The sequence below is a fragment of the Pinus tabuliformis genome, chromosome 5_2 (genome assembly GCF_031772625.1).
Source record: "Pinus tabuliformis cultivar Carrire ecotype Pingquan chromosome 5_2, CPIR1, whole genome shotgun sequence".
Taxonomy (NCBI): Eukaryota; Viridiplantae; Streptophyta; class Pinopsida; order Pinales; family Pinaceae; genus Pinus; species Pinus tabuliformis.
This window is the reverse complement of record NC_142306.1, coordinates 419,865,164-419,888,220: the sequence shown is the minus strand read 5'-3', so window position 1 is coordinate 419,888,220 and position 23,057 is coordinate 419,865,164. Positions and strand designations below refer to the sequence as shown.

The following is a 23,057-nucleotide window of genomic DNA, read 5'->3' as shown; positions in this document are numbered from 1 at the left end:
CACAAGCTGGCAGGATGCTTTTGCTCTGATACCATTGTAATATTGCAAGGAAATTTTTGCCCTAGGTTTCCTTAACTAGCTAGGGTTTTAACAAAATTCCTTATTCTTGTACAAACAGTTTATTCAATACAAATAATATAACCTTCAATAAACAGTGTTGGCCTTCTCAACAATGCAATAAACCAAACTGTATATTGCTATAATTTGACCAACCAGCAGATCCACGAACCAGTATAATTCAAGTTCAATAGTTATAGTTCCAAACAGACCAGAATAAATTTAACAATGCAACAGTTACCAAAGATCCGAATTACTCTAGATCAGTCCGCAGACTTTGTAAAACCGTATGCGAGTTCTGTTTAGAAAAATGTCTAAATCGCATTAGGACCGCACTCGTTTTTTTCCTTTGACTTATATCTTCAATATCTCATCAATTTTCCACTTTAGTGTCCCTGGATCTCCTCAATGAATTTCGGGTCTGTTGCAGTCTTCAACCCTCGTATTCCCTCAGGTAACTTCTCTGCTTTGTTACGGGAGCCAAAGTTTCTTCAGAATTTCGGGTCTGTAGAAATGGCCTCTGAAATCCCACAAAGGTATCGTTCATCCTCAGAGAATGCCCCGATCTGAACTGTATTATATTGATCTGCAATCTGATTAGAAGAGATGTCAGAGTGACCTAGAGCCACAAAACTTCTGGGATGGAATCCAAGTTGTCTCATAATGACAGTGCACTGGTTTTCCAGATCTATCCTTTACTTGGCTTCCTGATTTACCAGAAACTCTTCTCGATTAGCCTCAGGGTTACTATAATAATGCCTCATAAAACTATCAATAACACAGGCTTTAATATGTCCTTTAGTTGCCCTCAAGAGAGGTTCATTCTTGCTTGAATTGACCGTTGTCTTTGTTCAGGAACCCCTCGGGTTGTTGCAGGAAGACTCTTGCTGGTCTATTACAGATTAATCTTGGTCTTAGGATGCCATCTACTTCATAAACTTGTCACTTTTGTCTCAGGACAGACTTCAAAGTAATTTCGGATGATTTGTTTTCGACCTCTCATCAACATCTTGCTATTCCTCATATGTATGATCTCCCTGTTTGCCAGAACAATATAAAAAAAACACTAAATCCACAGAACAAACCATAATCATTCCAATAGCCTGTTCCAGAACAAGAGGAGGGTGACTAGGTAGGGTGGGATCACCTCCACTAAAACTAGTCAAGGAAGAAAGGGGTCTTTAAACCAGTGTTGTGAAAATCGCGATTTAATGAAAAAATCGCGATTTTTATACGAAAAAATCGCCGGTGTTTTTTTTTTGCCGATTTTTACTGAAAAAATCGCGATAAAAACTTAAAAAATTGCCGGGGGTCGCGACAGCATAGTTTTATAACTTTTTTTGGGTTTTTTCATGCAATTTTTTTTGAAAGAAACAAATAATTTTTGAGTGGGGTAGCTTAATGATCAAGTCTAGGCCCTAGTATGGATATGCTATTCATGGTAATGTTTAAGAATTAAAGTAAAAGGATGAAAATGAAGGATAAAAATTTAAGTGACATTCTCCATTTTTATCCTTCATTTTCATCCTTTTACTTAAATTTTTAACATTACCATGAAATGACTCAGGATGTTTGAGAGTGGTTCCAACCTCATTGGATTTCATATGGAGAAAGTAGAATTTTAGATTTCATTTAAAATCCAGCAGACTTATCAGTTTTTTAGGATTTCAGGATTGGGAGATTGTAATGTTTCCAGGTGACACCACCTGCCCGGGCTACCCCTGCCACCAGTAGAGGATGTGGTCTACCTCCTATAGCTCCCACTTCTAGTTCTTCAACTTCTAGAGCACAGCAGATTCCACTGCCATCTCCACCAGCGCAGGCACCAACATCTACATCTAGAGGGAAAGGGAAAGCTGTGGCATTTTCTCGCAAGAGGGGCAGAGGAAATCAATAGGATTAGACTTTTATTTTATTGTATATGACATTATGACATGATGACATTATTTTATTGTATTTTTTGTTGATATTTTGAGGTTGAGTTGGGACTCAGGAGTTAGGACTTACTATTCAGGACATGATTCAATGTTATGTGTGATTTTAGTGCTAGAAATGATATTAAACATTTTATGTATTAGTTTTTTTTTATCATATTTATGTGTCAATGTATTTATTTTATGTTGTAGATGGTTTAGATATTAAAAAAATTGAAAAAAATTGAAAAAAAATGAATATTTTTGTACCAAACGATTTTTTCCCGATTTTTTCCGATTTTTTCCCGATTTCTCCGATTTTTTCCGATTTGTTCCCCGCGCCAATTTAATCCTGATCGCAATTTTCACAACATTGCTTTAAACCCTCAGATCCTCAGGCTCAAAGAAAAACACAAACAAATTAATCCAATCCAATGATGCTTCAAATAATTCTAACCCTCTTGTATTTATAGATCTTCCTTCTTGAGGGGATTTTCCTCCTTAATTAATTGAGTGGGGTTCACAGCAAACCCCTACTTTGGGCTTTTTGGCCCAGCTGCCCCAAAATTTGCCCTCCGCCCAAACATTGGGTTTTTTGCGGTTTTCCCCTTTATCAAAGACTATTGCCTATGGGGATCGATAGGCTACTTCGTCCCTTGGGGACATTACACAAAATAAGGAGTGTATTCTCACTTACGTACTGTATCTATTGACTCTCTAAAACAGTGCATTCTCTGGGAGAACTATCCTGAAGGTACAGGTTTTCAACATCTTTGCTATTAGGTTTGATCTTCTTTATAATGTTAAACATTTCTGGAAAATTTTCTTCAGAAGATTCTCTATTTTATGATTTCCCATTCAATGAGGACTAGCAAATGCTGCCTCTCTTCTTATAGCTTCCCTCATTTCTCCCACCTTGGCTAAGAAAATGGGCTATGGTACCCACTGTTATAAGCCTAACTTTAAATCTGATTTTTTAATTAAATAGAACTGCAAAAAAAATTGGAATTCAGAAACTAATGTGAGATCTGAAACTAGTAGGTAGTTAACAACAATATATTCAGCACTAACAACTGTAGTTCAATGCCAACAGCAGAAACTTAAACAAATATTCTGTGGTGCATTCCATAGCGGATTTTAGAGCACTAACACAAGAAATCCAATAGTAGTTATTAGTAACAACACCTTAATATTCAAAACCCACAGCACATAAATACTGAAACTTTTCTAACAAGGTATGGTTGCTAACCCTTCCAAGCACATAAATACTGAACTTTTCTAACAAGGTATGGTTGCCAACCCTTCCAATAACATGCTTCCAAAATATCCCTGCTCACTTGTTATGGCCAATTTATACACTAGAGGAATCCAGGGAAAGGGGAATTAATAAACACTAAATATATGTGAAGTTACCACAATTTCATGAGCAAGAGGGACATTCATCTGAGCATGCTTAAGTAACTCTTTATGCTAAGAAGGGAAACAAAAGAAATGCTTTAACATAATTATTATGACTAACAAAGTTATCAGATATCATGTCTGCTATTGGCCTATAAATCACCGTTAAATCTATCAGGACCATCTAACACAAACTGGGGATTTAATATTCATTGCTGCAGATGATAATAGACTCCACACAATTGCTACAAGAGCACAAGGACCATTGTGAGCAAGTAATTTCTTTGTGCATATATATTTTCGTTATAATTATGAACTAAATGCTCAAGCAAAATGAATTCTTATATTTCAGTGTTACATTGTTTGTCTGGATTCTTCCATCCAGACATTCTAGAACTAACATGATGGATTGGACTACGTTGTTAGGCATATAGGACTAGTTAGCATGTGTTTGGAGGTAAAAATGACCAAGGTAATGAACTAATACACTGCGAGAATGAAAGTCAACATTCCCACACCCACGCTGGGGGGTTTCCCAAGGACATATCTTTCAAAAATAACACTCTTGATGAAGATATCCAACATGAGATTGACCATGACCATATACTATTCTAGGCCCCCCTAATGATGATGTAGAAGTAGGGGAGGATGAAAATGATACAATGCTACTTTGACCACGTGGCTAAGGTAAAAAGATGTGGAATGATCCCAATGAAAATGATATAGAGGAAAACCTAGAAGACAAAGAAGAGGCTGATAATAAGAAAAAGAGTAAGAAGTTGATTGAGACATTAGATTAATTTAACAACATGAAGATGTAGAAATTAACTTAATTCATTAGAACTCTCTGTTAAGATTTGTTGTATGGGAATTTTGTGCTCCAGTGTGAATGACCATATGTTGAATGTAAACGTAGAGCACCATTGTTAAGGTGCAAATAAAAACGATCTTAGACAGTATATTAAAGAAATGGAGATTTTTGTGGTCGACCTGGTAACAGTCAAAATGCTAATTTTTGTGTGTTCTTGCATTGTTTTTTATTTTTTTATTGTTATCACTAGACATGCTTGTTAAGAAAAGTATATGCCTTGCAGATGTTGATGTTGCAAGTTCGTTGCTTTCCATTAAAAAATATGTTGTCGATTTTGTTGAAGTTGGAAATTCTGCCTTTATAGTAGTGGTTGAAGTTGTTGAGAATGAACAGGGTGTGGTTGAAAGTTGTATCACGTTGCCTCTGCCATTTTAATACCAAAATCTTAGGGGCAGATTCTCTGTCAAATGATAACCTTTTTTCATGAACATTATGCTTGCCTGACGAGAAACGCTGACATCAATTTCCTGGAGTCAAATGATATTATGATTCACACCATTCCTTGCATATCATTGATCCCCAAATAACAAGGACCTGCATAAATTCAAAATAAGCACGTATTCAACTTAAAGTAGAGGTTTTCCATCTCATTAATTCTCTTTCATTTGGTTTAGCATTCTGCATAACATCCATCGAGGCAACTTGATGTTTTCTAGCATACTTAATGGTCACTAATTTGATGGAAATCCAAAGTATTAAAATATATTGTTTGGATTGAAGCCATGGTTGGCAGAATCATGAAAATCACAGACAGCTAAACTTGAAGTGGTCCTTCTTAGCCTTGATTGTGTAGTGTCTTTATGTTCACCAACGAAGTTTGTAATATCCATAAATGATGCTTGTTCCAAGTCTTTCTGTCCATCAGCGAATATACGTCCTCCCACACTGAGAAGCATGTGGCGTGAAAGGGGAAAATCTAAGGTATCCATTAAAAGATTTTCCAAAGCCGAACTCCATCTTTCTGGAGATCCTCCCCAAGTTGTTAACACTGCAGGGAAGCAGCCGAACTACATTTCCTTGGAGTGATGCTTGTAAACCTATAATTGTGTCCTTATGACGTAATAACTGCTCTAGGTAGTCCACTGTTGGTAGAAATGAGTCCAACTCTCATGTTAGCAGGACTACCTTTTTTATAATTAGATCATTTCCTGCCTCAATATCTCTCATGACTCTTCTAGACATTCCATTGATGCAAGTATTGGATATATGGTCCTCATGACCAGCCACTCGGACTTTTGATTTGGATTATAAAAGATTCCTTTGCTAAACCAATGTGTGTTAGGAACCCTCTCGATTGATCATGGAAGTACATGCGTGATACATGTCGTGAATATCTGGTGGTTCTATGAAATGTAATGAACAATTTGTTGGCTGAAAGGGTTAATGGGCCAATAATTTAATAGCAGATATTGTTGTCAAGACTTTTTCAAAATTTTATCTACCTTCATCTTCCATTGATTAGATATGGGAGAAGTCTAAACTTTCTGCGATTTACATTTTTTTCCGGTAATTACTATCTGAATTTGGTTATATAAGAATTTTTTTTTCCGGTAATTACTATCTGAATTTGGTTATATAAGAATTGTTTTTGGAATTGCAAATTTTGATTGTGGAATTTGCATTTTGATGGTAAAAATGGATTCAGTGACCTCAAAACCCCCTGTTATATCTGGATTGTGCAATCTCAGTAATTTATATTTGTAATTTCAACAGTGGTAAATTTTTAGGAAAAATGATCAAAGGGATGACTGAAAAAGGTCCAAATCATAGCATGTTCAAACTACACTCAGATATGTTCTATTAATACATGCACATGCATTAGCATTAGATATGGTTCTCATGACCATCCATTTGGACCTTTGATTTGGATTATGAAAGATCCTTTTGCTAAACCAAAATATGTTAGGAGCCTTGACAATCGATCCCTGAAAGCACGTGTTACATGTCATGAAATTATTTCTTTGAAATTTAATAATGAGCAGTTTGTTGACTGAAAGGTTTAGCCATGTGGACTCTAATGTTCTACAATTTGGCCTTTTGTAACTAGGTTCAGGCAATACAATTTTTTGCTGAGTTTGTAATTTTTTGTTATTTAAATTATATTTTTGAATGCAGAAATAGATTTAGCACTTGAAAAACCTTTGGGGTGCTCAAAGTGTAAAGAATCAACAATTTAAAATTTCAATTCCAATGATTTTTAACTGAAATTTAGAAAACCAAAGCGTAGAATATTTAGACTTCAACTATTATTTGATAGCAGATGTTGTTGAGAGTTTTTCAAAATTTGAGGTCTGGTTGTACTTTCAATCAGATCTTCGAAGGTGAATATTTAATCCGATGCTTTGTGGGGAGCTCTTAACAGATTGGCACCAAAAATCCATGTATAACCTTTCGATATTCTACGCCGCACCTTGATTGTATACATTTGAGGAGTGCCTTTTCACTTATAGGCTCTCTTCTCCAAAACAGTGCACCCTATGAGGAAAGAATTATCCTTAGGTACAGATCTTTAATATATTTTCCATTCAATAACTATTTTCATCCTCGCTATTAGTCTTTGCAAAATATTTAAGTCTTGCTAGGAGTGGTCACCTCTGATGTTCTTCATAATGGCGAGCATCTCCGAAAATGTTCTTCATAATGTTGAGCATCTCTGGAAAACTTTATTCAGAAGATTTTTTATTTTGAGATTCCAACTTTCTTCTTATAGCTCCCCTCTGCATTAGAGAAATCTGCGATCTTTGGTGTTTCTCTTGGCAGGTTAAGAAAGGGGCTATGGTTACCACTGTGATGAACCTAATTTCAAATCCAAATTTTTCTATTAAAAATAAATCTCCTTGGAAAATAATATGAGATCTGAAACTAACAGGGGGGTGACAACAATAACCAAAATAAATTCAGCATTAACAACAGCAGAAATTTCAACAATATTCAGTGGTACGTTCTATAGCTTACCAGAGTTCTAATAGTTTTGAGATCCAGCAGTAGTTACTAGTAACAACACCGGGATGGATGCCAACACCTGCAATAACATTTATCCTTAAGAGCCTTTATTATAGTGAATCCAAGAAAAGGGTAGTTACTAAATGCTAAATAAACCATAGGAATCCAAGAAAAGGGTAGTTACTAAACACTAAATATACCATAGGAATCCAAGAAAAGGCTAGAAGGATCTTGTGAGCGAAAGGGAATTAAATGTGAGCGTGTAGTACTGGTAGCCATTGCTATGAATGCGCATAACTGGTTTACTACACTCTGAATATCCTTGTAGTTACAAGGGTTTCATGAGTCAGAGGGCATATTGTTGTAAGCATGCATCACTGGTAGCCATCTATGTGAGCACTCCAATTTTTTCTATTAAAAAGAAATATCCTTGGAAATTAATATGCAAAGTTGCGAACATCGGCATCGGGATAAAATTGGCAAGGGTCTGGGAAACCAAAAAATCGTAAAAATTGGGAGAATATCGGTAAAAATCGGGAAAATATCGGTAAAAATCAACAAACGGAAAAATTAAAATACCATAAAAATATCTATAAAAATCGACAAACATCGGCTAGGCCAAAAAATCGTGATTTCGAGATAAAATTGGGATGTTATCGACATGTTCAGAACACTGCTAATATGAGATCTGAAACTAACGGGGATGACAACAATAACCAAAATAAATTCAGCATTAACAACAGCAGAAATTTCAACAATATTCAGCAGTACATTCTATAGCTTACCAGAGTACTAACAGTTTTGAGTTCCAGCAGTAGTTACTATTAACAACACCGGGATGGATGCCAACACCTGCAATAACATTTATCCTTAAGAGCCTTTATTATAGTGAATCCAAGAAAAGGGTAGTTACTAAACGCTAAATATACCATAGGAATCCAAGAAAAGGAAAGTTACTAAACGCTAAATATAGTTGGAGCTAGAAGGATCTTGTGAGCGAAAGGGAATTAAATGTGAGCAATGTAGTACTGGTAGCTATCGATATGAATGTGCATAACTGTAGTTGTCAAAAATGGGGTTACTACACACTGAATATCCTTGTAGTTACAAGGATTTCATGAGTCAGAGGGCATATTGTTGTAAGCATGCATTACTGGTAACCATCTATGTGAGCACTCATATCTGAAACCATATGCTCCCTGAACTTGATTGCAGATTCTAGAATCTGATGGATCGAGAGCTGATGGATGAACCTTGTTCCTGTCCATCAGATTCTTGAATATTCTCAAAATCTGCACTCAAGTTAAGGATGGCCTTTTATGCTTGGAAATGAACAGAAGAATGCTTCCACGTAATAATGATCACTAACAAAAGCTATCTTATTTCAAGGCCGTCAGTGAGCCTGTGATCTGTCTATCCCATCTGACACTCAATTGGGCGGTATTCAATATTTTGATGTTTTCATCACCTGCACATGATAATAAGGTTTATTTTAAGCTGTAAACACCAAAGAGTACATATTCTGAGGTGTTGTACCATCATGGAGTTGAAGGGCATGTTCTCAACATTCACACTCAGCATAATTTTTTGTTTGTTTTCCATCTGTTGGGCATCCATTTTCACCGTTGCAAGGAATATTTTAGGTTGGGGCATCTTCTCAGCATTAGCACTGTGATAAATTTTACGTTTGTTTTCTATTTGTCAGTCATCTATTTTTACCGTGGCAAGGAACATTTTAGTTCATATATTTGAAGTAATCTCTGCTTCCAGTTTCACGATGAAACTCCCTCCAACTTTATAATTCAACAAACTAGACAATAGATAAAATGACAAATTTTGTCATCCAATTTCAGACTCAGAACAATTTCTCTCTTCTACTTATTGGAGAAGATTTCCATTATTAAATGTGTGGTTTACACAGTTCAAATATGAAATATTTTTGGAATCCCATGACAATACTAAGAGATTGTGGTATGTTGTCTTTCTTGCCCCCGCATCTGTCTCACTTTTTAGCAGTAAGCATGGATGAATAAATGTGAGTGCTGGTACTTTTCTTGTTCCTACATTAATATCAACAAACAACAGCTTTGCTCATATGCACAATATCTTTTCCCTTGGGAATTAAACATGTAACTTTTGAGGAGAAAAGCCATATTCTCATTTGATAAACCCACTCGAACTACACATGTTTTCTCATTTTACTATCCAACTTCCCACAATAATTCATGAAAGCACAATTAATAAAATTGTGCTGTAAGTAAATGTTTAAATAACACAGGAAATTACATACAATCATAACATGATTTGTGTAATAATTTAATATTTAAAGCAAGGTTTAAAAATGTAACTCCATCATTGTATACAACTCCATCTGATTATTTTCGAAGTTTACAACTCTGACTGTTTGATCGGTAGTTTTTAAAGATTCGTGTTTATATGTGGAATGGTCTTCAACAATTCCATCTGATTCGAAGTTTACAGCTCTGACTGGTTGATCGATAATTTTTAAAGATTTGTGTTTATATGTGGAATGGTCTTCAAGACAATATATTTATTTTAGGAGGTGAAATCTTTTACATGCTTGGAGGTTATAATTTTCATCGAGAGAGATTTGCAGAGGCAGGCAACAAGGCAGTAGTTATAGGAAAGGCAGTTTGCTGAGAGGAACATTTGGATTTAGAGCAAACACACATTATGCACATAGATGACATGGGTGAGGAAATTGGTTTACTTCGAATAATACACTAAAAAGAAATACACAGGCGGAATAATGTGCATAATGCACATTATGTTTACAAATGTGCATTTATTTTTGCAAATATACCAGCAAATATATCAAAGACATGGGATTGTAACTTTGCTTGCAAAAGGGAAGCAAGCTTTGGGTTTGTGTGATGTGTTGTGGAAGAGGAAAGTTTTGGCTAATGTCATACGTCACCAAAGTGGAAAGTGTTTGCCCATGCGATAGATTGAGGGAAAGGGAACTTTTGGTTTATTCAATATTTTATACTAGTGTAAAGTTTTGGCCAATGCAGCAGAGTGAATTATTTTGGTAAGTGTACAAGGGTCTTGCTATGATCTTGTAAAGATCAAGCTATTGGTATAAGTATAGAATAAAAGTTTCATTATTGATTGTCATTATGTCAAAAAGTGTGAAAGGATCATGAAAATAATCATTAATATCCTTGGAGGTCAAGTTAATTGGATCTAGGTTCATATTTCACCAAAAAATCAAGAGAAAGGTCATGGTGTCATGTCTTGTCATCATTGGCACAAATTTGTAGGGTCTGTCAGTTAGAATGTCAAAACACAACTTGCTATGACATCACATTGGTAGAGTAGTTGCGAGGATAGCACCGCGCTTCTTATAACTGTTGCGTTTTATGATTGAAGTTCAAATTTTGTCATCATCATTCTTGAAATTCGAATTTAGCCACCTTGGGAGTTCAAACGCTGGGTTAACTTCCAAATGCACCAGAAAGCCATTCATTTTTTCCATTGAAAGGTCATTGAGCATCACTTATGGTTCACTGTGCAAAGGAGGCAGGGGAGGTGCTGCGCTTGCAGATAGGTGCTGTGTTTTTTCCAAGTCAGTGGTCAAATTGCTTATCCAAAGGTTAAGAAGCTTTTTTCCCCCATGCGCTACGCTTTTTTGGCTCTGCGCATGTGTTTTTAATTCTACCACTATGACCAAGCAACATTTCAGCTGTTGTTTTGGGAATGAGAGATCATTTTTGGTTGAATGAGGTTGTATAAGGAGGTCATGTATTGTTTGAAGCTTTCTTGAGAGTATAATCAACCAGACTCGAGAAACCATGAAACCTTGTTTAATGAGCCAGCTTAAACAACAATTTTTATATTTTGGCCAAGCATTAAGGTTAGGGTTTTGTTGGAAATCAGGAAATTTGTCATCTTTTTGGTGAGTGGAGGTTCGAAAAGGAATATCAACATAAACATCATCAGCAAGAAGCGTCTTGCTCAAAGATCTCAACATCTATCAAAACCATGAAGAATAGGTCGTGCTACACTTTCTCACTCGTGCTGCGTTTGATGTAGGTGAAATTTTGAGAGTTGGTAGCTTGGCGTGATGAAAAAAAGTTTCCAAGGAGGAAGTTGACGATGTCCAAGCCTTTTCACACATGTACCAGTCATCAAGCAACTCAGGGAGTGACCAAAGCAACATCAACCATCAATGCGCTGCGCAACTACGCTGTGCTTCTGCTGCATGGGGTTTGAAGGTTTCTGTACGAGCTAGAAGTTTTCTCATGAGTTTGAAACGTTGTATGGACCATTCCATGCCATCTCAGTACCCTCATCATGTCAAATGATGGCTGGAGATAGTATAAGCTTGGAGCGTTGCGCTTTCACACAGTCACCGTATTTTCACCATATCTCTTAAACCTTGTACCTATTTGCCATGAAATTTTTATAGTAGATGCATGGGGGTGAGATGAATAATCTCACTTAATTTCAGGTTAAAATGCTTCATGGTGTTCAAGAAATGAGTCACCGTCATCTACAACTAATTTTGGAGTTTTTCAAGATGCATGGGTCGATTTGGCTCAAAATTTCAGTGGAGAAGGGTTATAATGATATTAACTTGCTGTCAAAAAAATCAGCTCAATCCGACTTACAATTTAGGAGATATTCAAAAAATACAGTTGCTGTGCTTTTGGACTGTGCACTGTTTGACCATCAGATTCGACTCCAAAGCTTCCAAAAGCGATTTTGAAGACGCCGACAAGTGTCCTGGAGCCTTACGATGTTGAAGATAAAGATCATTGTAAATATTTAAGGTTTTGGTTATGCATTAAGTTGAGGATTACAATAGGTAAATTGCTTCCTAGTTTTTAGCATAGTAGGTCTACATTCGTTGCATCTAGCTGATTACCATTTCTCCTTTGGGAAATTCAGTTCTTGTTAATTTTAGGTATGTTCTATGCTTAGAGAAATTTATTTCAATTTTCATAGTTAGCTCATTATCTTTTCCAGATTAGCAATCACATCAGCATAATAGTAAATTGCAGATAGATCATAAACATAAATTACAGAAGACAAGCCAAGACAAGAGGACACAAGATGTGGTGCTAGCGAAGGACAAACCCCAATGTGGGGAAATCCTTGATCAATTCTTCTTATATGTTCTTCAACAGTTCAACAGAGAGAGCGAGAGAGAGAGAGATAATACATTTACAACAGAAGTCAACACTTTGACTTATCTAAATAAGAGCATAGATCATCCCTAAGAATATGATACATGAGATAGTTGAACTCCGTTGAAGACATGCTGCTTCAATTGATTCTCCAAGGTTGACTCCATCGCCTTGCTGCACCTATCATTGTGCTGCTCCTCATCATCATGCAACACCTCACCGTGCTGCACCCATCATCACTATGCTGCATCTCATCATGTTTCATCATTCATGAGTGTACCCATCACTATACTGCATCATGTACCATGGCTCCACCATGAACCATTGCTGTGCCACGTATCATTGCTGTCCCAAGTACCATTGTTGTACCATGGACTTGCTGTCCCATATGCCATTGCTGCCACATGTCATCGCTGTTGTGACCTGTCCCATTACTAGCACTGCCGGATCTGCACCTAATATGTCTTTTCCTCACCTCAGAATGTCATATAAATGGCTCCAACAGGCTGCAAGGAAAACTGATCTAAATCTAGTCACACACTGTGACCCAACACATTTTAACACTGCTGTTCCAAGTCTACTTTCACTACTGTTTATACTGTTTTAACTGAGGGCATCTGGTCATGTTGCAACAACCCTTACAAACCCATCTAACAGTCCACAAACGACCCTCAAAGACTGTGGCACACCTTCATTAGACTCCACACTTACTATGTTGTTGTTTTCGGCATATACTTAGTCCTTAATCCTCCCTATGCAGACCCGTGATGCTATGGCATGGGGCATAGCACACAGTGCACTTGCAGCATACAACCAACACCATACAAGAATCTTGTCCACAAAATAGTGACCAAATAGACCTGCGAGAGAGGTCTCCTAATTCGGTCTTCCCAGCAAGCAACTAGGCCTTCCTTTTAGGAATTTAGTGCCTTGTTTAGCCCACAAAATAGTCACTGATCTCCTTGCTGGCTTGGCCTCTTCTTGCTGAAACAAATAGCCTCATTTGAGATAACGTATGACCCTTCCCATGGCTGCATCTAGGGCACTCTAGAACAACACCATAGGACCTGCGTTTAGGCCTCTCCATATAGCGTCATACGCTGCCCTTTCTTGCACCCAAGACACCTCAATAGACCTGCGACTAGGGCTTGAACAGACTTGTGGTTAGGGCTGGGCAGACCTACGGTTAGGGCAGATTAGATCTGCGTGAGTAGGGCCTCCTCCATCGTGTTATTTCTCCATCCTAGGACTGCGGCTAGGCTCCTTTAGGCAGCGTATAGAAGTAGGGTCTCCTCCCTTGAATTGCTGCTAGATCATCCTCCTTAGGACTACGTTAGGGCTTGCTGCTTAGGACTGCGTCTAGGGCTTCATACTAGGGCTCCTTACCTTCTGCGTTTTAGGGCTTCCTCTCTTAGATTTCTCTTCCACTAAAACCCATAACAAGTGGAGAGAAATCAACAGTGGAGTGAGTGAGCAAATGACTCTCAAGTCACCTCCTTTCATGCTAAAACATTGAGCACATGTGTGGGTTATTTGGTTGCTGGCCGACCTTGACGAATTGTCTTACAACACAAATAAATTCATAACTCCATGAATACTTATCGGAATCGGACGATCTTTAGATCATTCCTACACCTCTCGATGAGAGGGATCCAAGAAAAATATCAGCTGCCATAAATAAGATGACTCACATGGAGTTTGGCCCTAGTTTCCAATTTTAACAGTTCTACTAGGTGCTAACTTAATTTTTTTGATGTATATATTATGTAAATATCATAGTGCAAAGGGTTGGTCAGGTTTGAGAAGAAAGAACACTGTGCATATTTGTATTTTTGATTTTCTAGTGAATGAAAGACAAAGGTGTGATTTACAAGGATTCTTGTGTCAGCTCTTGATGGTGTTGGGCTTTTGTCATGTTGTAAGTTTGCCTTTCCATGCCATGAATGTATTATGTCTTCATGTTTGGTTGAACCAAAAGTTATCTCAGAATTCATTTTAAAATGCCGTGATATAGTTTTCCAAGCATTGTATGTTTTCTTCTTAAAACAACATTTAGAATTCATCCTATAGTTTAGATGCACCATATGTTATTTTCACCATTCTTATACTCACCCTCCTACATCAAATTAATTTGATTACACCACTAGGACTTGCGTGTATGGTGGGCCGCACAACCTCTACCCCCCCATTGGTCCGCCGCTTCACCATTTGACTGCTATTACAACATATGCCACGTCACCCCGACTTCCTTATCTCAATGCCCTCTTTTGCTACAACATTTAACTCTTCCGGGGTTGTTTAGTCGAGATGACTTGGCAGGTGGAAACACCCTTACACCAATCGGGGTGCTAGTTTTATCAACTCCGTATGAATTATGTCATCTTGACGTATTTACCCTGGTGCCTCTAACCACAACACATCCTTCTTCCTCCTGGCCATGTGGAGCTGTGGGTCATTCCTGTCTGCATGCATCTCTCGCGATTGGCCCACGTGGTTACGGCACCATGTCATCCCGTCACTCCGCGACAAGTTCCTTTATTAACTTGCGGGGTTATTGCCTTAGGGATGATCTATCGCACGACTCCACCTCGGGCCATTGAAACACTCTTCGCTTCCGAGTTGTAGACTTAGTTGGCCTAATGCCCCATTAGGTCAACAATTGCTTTAAAATGCTAATCAATTCTTTTGGGGTTATGGCCTTTGGGCCACATGGCCAGTGGGCCATACCTCTGTGCAACTCTTGCTTCTGGTTGGCGCATAGTCATGGCATTGCCACGACACCCCGCGCGAACGCATCTCGCTACCTCCCTTAAGCATCCTTGCAAATTCTTCGGGGTTGGATCAACGGGCGGACTTGGCATTGCACCAATTATAATGCAACTGGGGTTACGTGGAGGCCAAATTGGCCCAACGTCATCTCATCATGTAACCTCTATGATTCCCCCTTTTTAACTTACAGGTGGCCCTGGGATGAGATGGATGGTGGGCTCAGCTCTGACCATTGGAATTTCTTCCCGCTCTTGAGCTATGAGCCTAGCTGGCTCGATGTGTAGTAATCCCTGTCAATCCCTCTTTTGACACAAACTAAGCCCTTTGGGGTAGAAGTTCCCAGACACATCAACTTTTTTTGTCCAATCACAATAGGGGAAATCTAGATGCAACAATCAGGGACTTCCATAGTTAGGGTTCCACTAGGTCGAGGGATAAAGATTGCTAATTAGAAGGTAATGTCTCCAGTCTCTTGCGTTGCGACACTACTCTTACTTGTTCTTGGCCATGGACCGACCAGAGAGAACTTACCAGACTTGGAACGACCCACTTGATCTCAATGACAGTGGTTATCAACACAACTCGTCTCCTCTCTGTGCCTATAGCCTCCAGCTGCGTTGTTCGACCATGGATCGACCACAATGGTTTCGCAGACGTCAAGATCTGCATCAACGCTCGATAATGGTTTTGGCGGCTTACCAAGGCATTTGATGGCGCTACCACTCTTGAGTTTAAGCTAAATCCTCTCCAACGAGTTCCTGACTCTTAATGGTTCCTCGTATAGGGACAGGGAATTCCAGGCATGCCTACGCTGGGGTCTTTATTGCTAACCTCTGCCAAAGGTTTTCTGTGAACTCCCGATAGGCCTTCAACTCTCCTGCCACACCCCAGGTGCTCCATGCTTCGAAGCAAAGCCTAAGGGTAGTTTTAGGACACCACTTAGGGGTTTCGAGGGAATTTGGCTATTGGAAGGGATGCACTGCCATTAACACCTGTGCGTTAGGGCTAGAGCACTCACTGCTGAAAATGGAAGGCGGGCAAGGCCTCCATGTTAAGGTTATGGGTTATCAATACTTAAAAGAGGAAATAGTTCCCTTAGCGTTTGCATAATGTCTCCCAAATGGGTTCTCAAGCTTGTAACCATTGTAGATATATGCATGTGTATACACAGACCTTGTCAAACATGCAGTCTCTAAGAGTCTAATGAAATCGATCCCTTTTTAATTTTTAATGAAATCGATCCCTTTCTAATAAGAGGTCTTATATATATATATATTACTTGTTGCCGCTGAATCTGGTCCTCATTAGCCATTGATGCCTTTAACCATTGTAGATATATGCATGTGTATACACAGACCTTGTCAAACATGCAGTCTCTAAGAGTCTAATGAAATCGATCCCTTTTTAATTTTTAATGAAATCGATCCCTTTCTAATCAGAGGTTTTATATATATATATATTACTTGTTGCCGCTGAATCTGGTCCTCATTAGCCATTGATGCCTTTAACCTGGGCGTGTCTTTATTATTTATTATGTCATACTCTGATTTAGGTCCACAGGGACGCTTTCAATATTTTTGGCATTTCATGGCACATCAGGGATTCACATTTAAAGCAACATTTAGTTCAGAACGTAACGCATGCTCATTACAGATTTAGTCGCCATTTCAATTCAAAAATGCAAACACATAAATGCATTATCAGTTAAGCACATACAAAAAGAGCACTTATCTTTTGATTTACAGGGCAACTGAGTCTGAGACAATGACTCTCCACCCATCCATAGACAACTGCAACCCAGCTCACTTGCAGTTGTTACGCTTGATCCAAATTTCAGAGACCGAGGGGTTTGCTCAAGGGATTAGAACACCACCGCCAATTGAAATAGGGACCCTAAAGGACTTCCTTCCTCAATCCCACCAGCTGGATTGGTCTCTTCCCAAGCTGTCCAGGGCTATAGAGACTACTATTTCAACCCATAGCCTCCAGGGAACCGAAGTTGTAACAGGGCTCCAGAGATTCTATCCCAACCCACAGCCTCCAGAGAACCCAAGCTGTTACAGAGCTCCAGAGATTAGTATCTCAACCCATAGCGTCCAGGGAACCCAAGGTGTTATAGGACTCCAGAGATTAGTATCTCAACCCACAGCCTCTAGGGAACCTGAAAACCAATCCCCTTTGCTTCTCTTTTTTCCGCTCTCTGTCGGGTGCTGCCTGATCCAATGCCTCCCGTGTGAGTAAATGAGGGAGTGAATCCTTGAATGATCAATGATGGCCTCCTGGGATTCTCCTTATGAGATCGAACCCCTTTCTTTTCCTCCCTGTTTACTTTGCTGCGCAGGGATTTACTTCCCCCTGTCGTTGCTGCCTTGCATTTCCCTGTCTTCATTGCCTTGCTGAGGTTCTCAAACAACATGGGCCTGTGTACCTTTATTTCCAGCCCATTTAATTCAGGAACCAGTTCATTAAGAACATATACCAACCAGCCTTTAGTAGCTGCCGAACAGTTCAGATTTTCCTACACAAGGAAACCTTACTCATCCTAAGCAAACAACCTCTCAGCGCTGGAATCCATGTCTCGTTGACTCAGCCCTTTGACATATTCCATAAAATATTTACATGGCATTTTGTGAGGAAACACAGGTTGGGGCTGTCACAGGTTTTGACATGGCAAATTGTTTTGGTGTGACATGGTTACTAAAACATCACTGAGTGTAGAAATTGCACACACTTCTATTGTATCTGGAGAAATATATTTCTCATTGTCTCTATCCAAATCAAGTTGAAGCCCTTGAAATAGATAATGCACTCCATGTAAGTGGTAATCTTGCCTTTATGTGTCCCTTTAAAACCTTGTCTTGTTTTCACCACCTAAGTTTGTGACGTGTATTACAAGGAAAACCATTTTTGGTGCAATGGGTATTGCATGGAAAATTATTTGGAGTGCGAGAAGAGTACAACTACTATCCAAATCAAGTTGAAGTCCTTCAAATAGATAATGCATTCCATGTAAGTGATAATCTTGCCTTTGTGTGCCCCTTTAAAACCTTGTCTTGTTTTCACCACCTAAGATTGTGATGTGTATTACATGAAAACCATTTTTGGTGCAATGGGTATTGCATGGAAAATTATTTGGGGTGCGAGAAGAGTACAAAAACACTACAAAGAGTATATGAATTGCACACAATTCATTTTTCCAATAAAGTATTCTGAGTGAATAGCTAATGTGGTTTTAGTAAGGAAAAAGAATGGCCAAATTTGCATGTGTGTATAAATTGCACACAATTCATATTGATCATTTATCTTTCAACATGAAAACATATTCAAAGAGCTTGAATTGAAGTTGTGAGATAGGAGGAAAATCGAGGAAACATCTTTTCTTGCCTCTTGTGGTCCGCACTATACAGTTTGTGTCGATCATTTAGCGTCATCATCATGTCTTACATGAAAATGTGTTGAAAGAGATTGAAGTGTAAGTTGTGATACAAGGGGTTGATGGTATTAACTTGTACTAGTACTTTTGTAATGTTTCAGTGGACAGGATTATCACATGTATGAGTTTAAAACTTGTTTAATTCAGTGTCACGTTGTCCAATTGGTGTTTCAGTGGGTAGCATTATTGCTTGTATGAGTTTTGTATTTTGTTAATTCAGTGTCAACTTTCAAGTTGTCCAATTGATCAAGGTCTTGGGCTTGGGTCTTGCCATGCTGAATGGACAATCTTCATTGGTATGGAAGTTTTCTCCATCCATTAAGGTATTGCATAAGACCTACCTTCATGTAATGTATGGCAAATTTCTTTGCGGGCAAATTTGTATTGCATGGAAAATTGTTTTTAGTGTGACATGGACTGGAAAATTGTTTTTGAATGTGACATGGACATTGCATCACAAATTGTTTTGGGTGAATATGTGTATCACATGGAAAATTGTTTTGAGTATGACATGGATATTTCTTACAAAGTTGTTTCAGTTGCAAGATGGTCATCATATGGAAAAATATTTTGACATGGAAAAATGTTTTGAGTGCGACAAGGGTACCATAACTGTATGATGAATATATAAATTGTGCACACTTTTATTTGCATCTAGGCCAAAGATATTTGCTAGGCTCTTGTGGCCCTTTTAAACCTTTTCTTGTTCACGCCATTTAATTATAAGAAATTGGCTATGTATATTGCATGGAAAAATTGTTTCCGAGTGCAACATGGGTATCTGAGTATATACATTGCGTACACCTATTTGCATTAGGAAAAAGAGAGATTTACAATGGAAATTTGTATTGATCATTTATTTTGATCATCATGTCTTATGTGGAAACATATTCAAAGAGCTTGAATTGAAGCCGTAATGCAGGAGAAAAATCAGGGAAGAAAACACCTTTTATTGCATCCTGTAGCCCACACTGCCATGCAATTCGTATTGATCATTTATCTTAACCATCGCATCTTACATCAGAATGTATCCAAAGAGCTTGGGTTGAAGTTATGGTATAAAACGTTGATGGTATTCCCCTGTACCGGCATTCTTATAATGTTTCAAACTTTCAGCTAATACTATTATTGCAACTTTTTAAACTTCATTAATTCAGTGTCAATTTGAATGCTTAAGCTGGTAGTATTATTGCAACTTTTAAAACTTCATTAATTTAGTGTGAAGGTGTTCCATTGACCAAAATATTAGACATGTCCTTTCAAGCTGCAAGAAACAATCATCTATCTAGGATTTTGTTTTTTCATTCGTTGAGTTAGGGTATTGCATATAATCTTATTTCATTTATTGAATGGAAAATTTATTTGGGTGTGGCATGTTTATTATATTAGATTTTTTTTTCATTAGTTGAGTTAGGGTATTGTATACGATCTTGCTTCATGTTTATTGTAATGCAAATTTATTTGGGCGTGGCATGTGGAAAATTATTGAGAGTGTGACATGTCTTATACGTAAAGTTGTTTTATATGTGTGGCATGTGAAATTATTTTGGGTGTGACATGGGTGACATGTAATCACATGTAGGACCACATGACATTGTTTTGTGTGCAACCCATGTATCACTCAAGGAAATTGCTTTGTTTTGGGTATAGCATGGATAACAAAAAACTATGAAGAATACATAAATTGCACACTCCTATCTGCGTCTGCATAAAGATATCTGCTATGGTCTCTATTTAAATCAAGCTGAAGTGGAGATTTGTATCGATCATTTATCTTGATCATTGCATCTTACATGAAAAACTATTAAAGATCTTGATCATTTCATCTTAAATGAAAGCTATTAAAGAGCTTGAATTAATGTTGTGACACAGAGTGGAACTTGAATTAAAGTTGTAATACAGAGTGGAAAGTTGTATCGATCATCTATTTTGATCATTACATGTTACGTGAAAAACCAAAGTTGTAATACAAAGTGGAAAGTTGTATCGATCATCTATTTTGATCATTACATGTTAGGTGAAAAACCATTCGAAGATCTTGAATTAAAATTGTGATATGAAGTGTTGACAATGTTCATATGTAATAGCATTCTTGTAATGTCTCCACTGATAACATTATCGCATTTAAAAGTTTAAAACATCGTTAACTTGGTTTCATTCAATATGTTCAATCCAGCAAATGCTTTTACTTGTGTCTTGCTAGGTTAAAAGAACAATCGTTTTGTGTATTTTGAAAGCGTATTTTAGGGCATTGCATTTGGTTTTCCGAAACAAATTTCAATTAACATATACTCAATTGACATATAATCCGAAACATTTCTCAGTAATAACCTCTTAGTTTTAAGTTAAATTTTGCATCAATAAAGGGGAACAACAAACAACAACTTTCGATAAAATCTTCGTTAGAATTTGTTAACACTTGTGTGTTTTTTTTGGTTTATTTCATATATTTTGTGGTTCATGGCACCAGAGATTGATATTAGTTACATCTCTGGAAAATCCAGCCGTATCTAGGTGAGCCAATTATAATTCTGGTTTGAAAAATTACTCCAAAGGAGTGAATGCCCCAAAGTAGCGAACAACCTAGGTGGAGACAATCTCGATGGGATTGCTTACCTAGGTGGGGAGGATAAGAGTGACTCCTCCCTACAACCTAAACTACACCTACTTGACAATATTTTTTTTTTGTTAACTTACTCAAATTATATATATATATATATATATATATATATATATATATGTAGTAATTTACAGGGTAAGTTCCTCAAAAAGAACACCAAAAGGACACCGCTCACAACCAGATCACAGATCAATACACCAGTTTTTTTGACGTGGTTAAAACCCTCAAAGAGGGAAACAGTCCACGGCTTGAGCCAACGCGGCCACTTCAGGCAATTTATTAATCAAAGAATGAAAATTTACATAAGCTTCTCTCATGCACGGATTACCCTACAAATGACCCTCCATGCGCTTTAAATAGAATTCATGGACCAATCGGGTGTCAAGCCACGGATCAAGTGTCGGTAATACCGATGAGAGAATGAACCGTCGGATCACTACATATCGTGACCGTCGGATTATAAGTTACAAAATGTACAACGGTAAAGAAACACACTTTACCTAACTCTATACCTAACTCTACACTAGACCAAGTTGAACTTAACTATATCCTATGTGTCGGAATATCCTAACATCCCCCCTTAAGAACAACTTGGGATAGGATTGAAGGATTTACAAATATGACACAATAGGAGAATGAAGGAGGCACTAGAGCCTATCCCCCCTTAGTGACAACTTCCTGAACTCCAACCATAAATCGAAGTTTAGTGAACTTCGCCTTTGTGAGAGCCTTTGTGAAGATGTCTGCAACTTGATCATCTGTTGAACAATATTGCACTTCAAGAACATGGTCATGAATGAGCTTTCTGATGAAGTGCATGTGCAGTTCAATGTGTTTGTTGCGCTGATGTTGGACTGGATCTTTGCATAGCTGAATGGCACTTTGATTATCACACCAAAGTGTAGTCGGATGCTGCTGCTCAAAGCCAAACTCTGAGAGGATCTGACGAAGCCACAAGGCTTCCTTACTAGCTTCTACGGCACCACGATACTCTGCTTCTGCTGATGAAAGAGAAATGGCACCCTGATTCTTGCAAGCCCATGTAATAGGTCCTGAACCAAGAGTGAACACATAACCGGCAGTAGACTTCCGATCATCAGGGTCACCAGCCCAATCGGAATCAGTGAAACCAACCAATAGAGGAGATGCTTTGGCACTGTAATGAATGCCAAACTGAACTGTACCTCGAACATAACGAAGTATTCTTCTAGCTGCTTTCCAATGACTTTCACGGGGGTTTTGCATGAACCGAGCAACAAGGCCAACAACAAAGGAAAGGTCAGGACGAGTATGGGTTAGATACAAAAGTTTTCCTACAAGTTGACGGTATAAGGTAGCATCAACTTCAGGAGAAGTACAAGTGACTGAGAGTTTGACTCCAGACTGAAAGGGAGAAGGGGCTGGCTTACAGTGTTCCATGTGAAAATGACGTAGAATATCACAAGCATATTTGGACTGGGAAAGGGAAATACCCTCCTTGGATTGCAAGACTTGAAGACCGAGAAAATAGTGTAAGTGTCCTAAGTCTGTCATTTCAAATTTCCTTTTGAGGCTAGACTTCACATGGTTTATAAGGTTGGGATCACTACCAGTAAGGATAAGATCATCAACATAAAGAACAAGGATGATAAGAGAGTTGCCCACTTTCTTGGTGTAGACAGTATTGTCAGAATGACACCTAGAAAAGCCAGATTCTAAAAGAAAGCTATCAATTTTGGCATACCAAGCCCGAGGAGCTTGCTTGAGACCATAAAGGGATTTCTTAAGTCGACAAACAAGGCTGGAGTCTGTTTGTATGAAGCCAATGGGTTGTTCCATATAGATTTCTTCATGCAAGTCCCCATGCAAGAAGGCAGATTTAACATCCATCTGATGGACTTCCCATTTGAAAGAGGTAGCA

At 38.2% G+C, this 23,057-nt stretch overlaps 1 protein-coding gene across 4 annotated transcripts in view; it reads left to right on the top strand.

Annotated features, from left to right (window-relative positions):
- The window catches only part of LOC149159348 (histone H2B.7-like), a 50,116-nt gene extending 30,516 nt beyond the window's left edge, over positions 1 to 19,600 (top strand). Inside the window, exon 2 of one of the 4 annotated variants that reach the window (XM_089436468.1) lies at positions 19,460 to 19,600. The gene's annotated coding sequence lies outside the window, so the exon portion shown is untranslated. The other 3 variants (XM_089436471.1, XM_089436470.1, XM_089436469.1) reach the window with 3 other exon arrangements.
- The last annotated feature ends 3,457 nt before the right edge of the window (positions 19,601 to 23,057 follow it).